Source organism: Chiloscyllium plagiosum, unplaced genomic scaffold (genome assembly GCF_037043375.1).
Source record: "Chiloscyllium plagiosum isolate Xiang-an unplaced genomic scaffold, Cpla_swu_hap1 HiC_scaffold_18, whole genome shotgun sequence".
Taxonomy (NCBI): domain Eukaryota; kingdom Metazoa; phylum Chordata; class Chondrichthyes; order Orectolobiformes; family Hemiscylliidae; genus Chiloscyllium; species Chiloscyllium plagiosum.
Window position 1 is genome coordinate 50569498 of NW_028270156.1, and position 6000 is coordinate 50575497.

Genomic DNA, 6000 nt, shown 5'->3' on the forward strand with positions numbered 1-6000 from the left:
GTTGATCTTCCGTAATTACACCGGCACCACTCCCCACCTCTTCCTCCGCTACATTGATGACTGCATTGGCGCCACCTCGTGCTCCCGTGAGGAGGTTGAGCAATTCATCAACTTTACCAACACATTCCACCCTGACCTTAAATTTACCTGGACCATCTCTGACACCTTCCTGACCTCTCCATCTCCATTAATGACGACCGACTTGACACTGACATTTTTTACAAACCCGCCGACTCCCACAGCTACCTGGATTACACCTCTTCCCACCCTACCTCTTGCAAAAATGCCATCCCGTATTCTCAATTCCTCCGCCTCCACCATATCTGCTCCCAGGAGGACCAGTTCCACCACAGAACACACCAGATGGCCTCCTTCTTTAGAGACCGCAATATCCCTTCCCATGTGGTTAAAGACGCCCTCCAACGCATCTCGTCCATATCCCACACCTCCGCCCTCAGACCCCACCCCTCCAACCGTAACAAGGATAGAACGCCCCTGGTGCTCACCTTCCAGCCTACCAACCTTCGCATAAACCAAATCATCCGCCGACATTTCCGCCACCTCCAAACAGACCCCACCACCAGGGATATATTTCCCTCCCCACCCCTTTCCGCCTTCCGCAAAGACTGTTCCCTCTGTGACTACCTGGTCAGGTCCAGGCCCCCCTACAACCCACCCTCACATCCTGGCACTTTCCCCTGCCACCACAGGAACTGTAAAACCTGCGCCCACACCTCCTCCCTCACCTCCATCCAAGGCCCTAAAGGAGCCTTCCACATCCATCAAAGTTTTACTTGCACATCCACTAATATCATTTATTGTATCCGTTGCTCCCGATGCGGTCTCCTCTACATTGGGGAGACTGGGTGCCTCCTAGCAGAGCGCTTTAGAGAACATCTCCGGGACACCCGCACCAATCAACCACACCGCCCCGTGGCCCAACATTTCAACTCCCCCTCCCACTCTGTCGAGGACATGGAGGTCCTGGGCCTCCTTCACCGCCGCTCCCTCACCACCAGACGCCTGGAGGAAGAACGCCTCATCTTCCGCCTCGGAACACTTCAACCCCAGGGCATCAATGTGGACTTCAACAGTTTCCTCATTTCCCCTTCCCCCACCTCACCCTAGTTCCAAACTTCCAGCTCAGCACTGTCCCCATGACTTGTCCGGACTTGTCCTACCTGCCTACCTCCTTTTCCACCTATCCACTCCACCCTCTCCTCCCTGACCTATCACCTTCATCACCTCCCCCACTCACCCATTGTACTCTATGCTACTTTCTCCCCACCCCCACCCTCCTCTAGCTTATCTCTCCACGCTTCAGGCTCACTGCCTTTATTCCTGATGAAGGTCTTTTGCCCGAAACGTCGATTTCAAAGCTCCTTGGATGCTGCCTGAACTGCTAAGCTCTTCCAGCCCCACTAATCCAGAATCTGGTTTCTAGCATCTGCAGTCATTGTTTTTACCTCATGGATCTTGCACATGCTAAAAGTCCTTTTCCTTGTATTATCATTATCCTGTATTATCATTTGATGCTACTTGAGTTTGGAACAGCCAATGTCTTTTCCTTTGAATGACCCATTCAAATTGAAATTACCCTTTTGAACTAGCTTCAGAGAGGGCATTGAAACAACAGTCTGGAGCATTCATTCAGTGCCCTTTCAAGATAAGGTAATGCTTTAAATTCACAAACAAGTCATGTGTCCCTCTGGTGGTCATCCCTTGCAGCCTTTTGTTCAGTTTTTTGACTGCAAGTTTATTATCTCGATTATCCAAACGAGTTGGGCAGTCATTATTTCATTTGGATAATTGATTATTCAGTTAATTGATTCAATGCCTCTCCTCTGGAGCTCAGAGTTTTCTGAAGTTTCCTCGCTCTGCCTGCCTTGCTCCCTCTCTCTGTCTCAGGGTTTGTTTCCGAGCACACGCACACACTTGTGTGTAAGGGACCTGCAACATTGTTGAAGCCCTCCTACCACCCATCCCTCCCCCGCAATCAGTTCAATGGGATTGATACAGCGAGCACTTGTTATGTCTGCTCCCCATTCAGGAGACTAGGCACAAAACATCACGCGCGAGCCCCCACCCATCCACCCATCCACCCACCAACCCTCCTTCCCATCTTACCCCAACCCCACGCGTCCCCACCTCTGCCTCCCGTGCACACCCCTAACCCCATCCAACCATTTCCTCATCTGACCCTCAACCCCATCCAACCCTGCCCCAGTCCAACCCCATCCCCTCCCCCAGTCCACCCCCACTCCCACACCCCAATCCGCCCCCAATCTTGTCCAACCACGCCATCCTATGCCCCACACCTCTGCCCCACCCCCATCCCATCCATGTCCACCTACCATCCGTGCCCCTGCCCGCACAGCCTTCCCCCATCCGCCCCTCAACCCCTTCCAACCCTGCCCTCCCCATCCGCTCCCACCCACATTCCACCTCACCCTCCACGCTGCTGCCCCCACCCGACTTGTCCACCTCGCTCCCCCGCTGCTCCCACCTCCGGGCAGCCAGACTGGACACTAACAATAAGACTGCTGCTGCCTTTGGTGGGGGGGGGGGGGGGGGTGGGTGGGGTGAGTGTTCAAATAGCGTGCGCGCACGCACACAGACACTCACTTGCGCGTGCACACACACACGTTTTACTGCAATTTTTTGCCAAGTTCTACTTTTGTCCTGTACAGGAGAATGATAGAGAGATTATCTGGGGAAGGAGGGTTTAGGATACGCCCCTGTGTAGAACTCCAGGAAAGGTGTGGTGAGAGAGAGGGCGGGCAGTCAGTCATTTGCAGACGGTGCCTGGGCTCCCATCGATATCCAGGACTGTTCTCAGCAGCATTTCAGTAAGCCGAGTTCGTTTTTAATCATTGTAAGCAAAAGGCACAATCAGCATTGGAAACACCTCTTTGATGTAATGTTTCTGTCAGGACCTCGAGATCTCCTTCGGATAATCCGATATTCAGATAATTGATATTCGGATAATCGAGGTTCCTCTGTATATCTTGGAACATGACACCAGCTTTGACCTTTGATCTTGGCAACTACCACCATAATCGCCCTTTCCTCTCTGATGCCCTTTAACATGTTTTGCCTCCAAATTTGTGTCCACCTTTCCTAAAACACCATGTTTGAATTCTTTCAGTTGGTTTCCTGGTCTGCCACAGTACTGAAGCAGAATGTTTTTTAAACATACAAATAGCATGCTGATAACCGTGAAAATAGCATGCCAATATTCTTCATCCTTCAGCACGTCAGCACTTTTGACACTATCACCATATTATTGTCCTCCAGTGCCTCTTTACTGTAGTTCATTTGGTTGGACTGCTCTTCTATAGTTCCATTCTTACTTTAGCCAGAGAATTGCCTGCAATATCTCCTGCTTCTGCTCCACACCATTACCTCTGGTGTCCTCCAAGGATCTATTCCTGATTTCCCCTCATCCCTCCTATTTCTCAACCATGTGCTGCCCATTCAAAAATGAAACATTACTTTGCACATGTATACTGACAATATCCAGTCTATCTCACCAATGCCTTTCTAACTCTAAGTTGTCTGCCTGCTTCTTTAATATCTCACACTAGATGAAGAGATGTTTCCTCCAATTAAATTTAGGAAAGCTGAAGCTATTGCCTTTGGTGACTGATACAGAATTTATTTCCAAGCCATCAACTCCATTCTTCTTCCTGGCAATTTTATAAGGCTGAACCACATTATTTATAACCTTGGTGTCAGATTTAGCTCCAAGATAAGCTTTAGATCAGATCTCTACATTATATCTAATTTTCACCTCCATACCATCAACTGGCTCTGCCTGAGTGTGTCCACAGCTGAAAAATGCTTTGTCTTTGTTACCTCTAGACTTCACTAGTCCAAAACATTGTGTTTGGTTTCCCAGATTCCATCCTTCATTAAAGTGATGGTATCCAAAATTCTACTGCCCAACTCCTTACTTGTACTAAGTCCTGGACACTCATCATCCCTTTGCACATTGACATGTATTGGCTGTTGATTAAATAATGGGGCTTTGCCTTCAAAAGTGTTCATGGCCTCAATCCCCCCCCAACACACACACACACACACCTATTTCTTTTCTCGCTCCCATTTCACATACCTGTGCCTTTATTTCTGACATCTTGAGCAGCCCAATTTTAATCCTTCACAACAGGTGGCTGTGCCTTCAGCTGTCAAAGTACTAAGTTCTGGAATTGCCTTCCCAAACCTTGTTATCTGTCATCAAAATATTTGTTAAAACTTCACTCTTTGGTCATTTACGGTAGCATTTCCTTAGATAATCCAATGTTAAATTTTGCTCCATAATATTTGTGAATTGTCTTGGGATATTTTACTTGCATGAAACTGCAACACAAATGATTGTTGTTGTTGTTGGTGTTCAGATATGAAAGGGCAACAGGTTAGAAGGTTTGGAAGCAAGACTAGAAATGTTTCTTTATCTGGTATGTGATTATTATCTCCAACAGATTGCACGAAAGAAAGTTCAACCCAAAACACTGGACTTATTAAAGAAACAGCTAAAATACTGACATAGAAAATGATAAGGTTCACAATCTGGATCCAATAACAGCATTCTGTTGTTTTCACAGGTAACAGTGGTTTACATCAGTCATCGTTTCTTCAGTGGAAGCAGAAAGAAAGTAATTCGTCCTGAATTCAATCTCACTTTAAGAATATGGTACTTATCAGTTTGTAGCTGTTCTTCACACAGACATCCCTTCAACATTCGGGGACAAGAGTAACCCAAGAAGATCATGTTGAGTGATGTTATTTCTCTACGTTCAGATAAATATTTGTTGATCCTGTTGAATAGTGGTTGTTAGGGAATGTAGTTGATCATTTCTGATATGGCTCAACTTGCATTCCAGTTTAAATGTGCCATCAATCCAATTTCATTAAAAAATAAACCAGATGGGAAACAGTTGACTTAACACTAATCCAGCATTTTCACAGCACCAGCAAATATAGGAAAATAAATTTCACATAATTGCAACATAAAACTAAATGTTTCATAAGACAATGTTTTGAATGAAGTTCAGGGGTCTGCTGTTGCTTGTGGAGGTCTCCATGGAGTAATAAGAACATTGGAATTTCTTCAAAGGCACTTTTTTTATCTGGTTGCCAAGGCTCGAGTGATGGCTTTTAAGCAGTGACTTGTAATCTCTGATTTACTAATTTTACTCCACTTTTCAGTCCCCATTGTAAATTGAATAGCTTTAAGACACACGTCTTTTCCTCACACCCAGTAATTATTTTTACACGACACAAAAAGTAATTTCCAAGATGTTATCTGTATTGTGGAAATAGCCTTCACTTTATTAAACGAAAACCGAAAATGCTGTAGAAACTCAACAGGTCTGGCAGTGTCTATGGACAAAGAAACAGAGTTTACATTTGAGTCTGAATTCTGTGTTTTTGTTTCCAGTTTCTAGCATCTGCAGTATTTGCTCCTCTTTATTCTGCTTTACACTGTCAATATGTTAATAGCTACCTGGTGCACATATATGTAAAACCACACCCAAGGTTCCCAACCTCATTTCTCATTTCTGCCGAAGAGCTTTTGCCCGAAATGTAGGTTTTCCTGCTCCTCAGATGTTGCCTGACCTGCTGTGCTTTTCCAGCACCATTCTAATCTTGGTGCTAACAGAGGCACTGAACACTGCAGCCTCACAGCCCCAGGGACCCAGGTTTGATTCTAGACTCGGGTGACTGTCTTTGTGGAGTTTGCACATTCTCCCCATATCTCTGTGGGTTTCCTCTGGGTGCTCCGGTTTCCTCCCACAGTCCAAAGATGTGCAGGTCAGGTGGATTGACCATGCTAAATTGCCCATTGTGTTAGGTGCATTAGTCAGAGGGAAATGGGTCTGGGTGGGTTACTCTTCGGAGGGTCGGTGTGGACTTGTTGGGTTGAAGGGCCTGTTTCCACACTGTAGGGAATCTAATCTAATCTAAATCTAATCTCATCCCATCCCTGCACCCAGT

The 6000-nt window shown here is 46.4% G+C and overlaps 1 protein-coding gene across 3 annotated transcripts in view; it reads left to right on the forward strand.

The window, feature by feature from the left end:
* saxo4 (stabilizer of axonemal microtubules 4) overlaps positions 1-5779 on the forward strand; it is a 151348-nt gene extending 145569 nt beyond the window's left edge. For 2 of the 3 annotated variants that reach the window (XM_043705996.2, XM_043705995.2), the window contains exon 14: positions 4608-5778. The gene's annotated coding sequence lies outside the window, so the exon portion shown is untranslated. Of the gene's footprint in view, positions 1-4607 lie in introns of all 3 variants that reach the window. The other variant, XM_087996611.1, reaches the window with a different exon arrangement.
* The last annotated feature ends 221 nt before the right edge of the window (positions 5780-6000 follow it).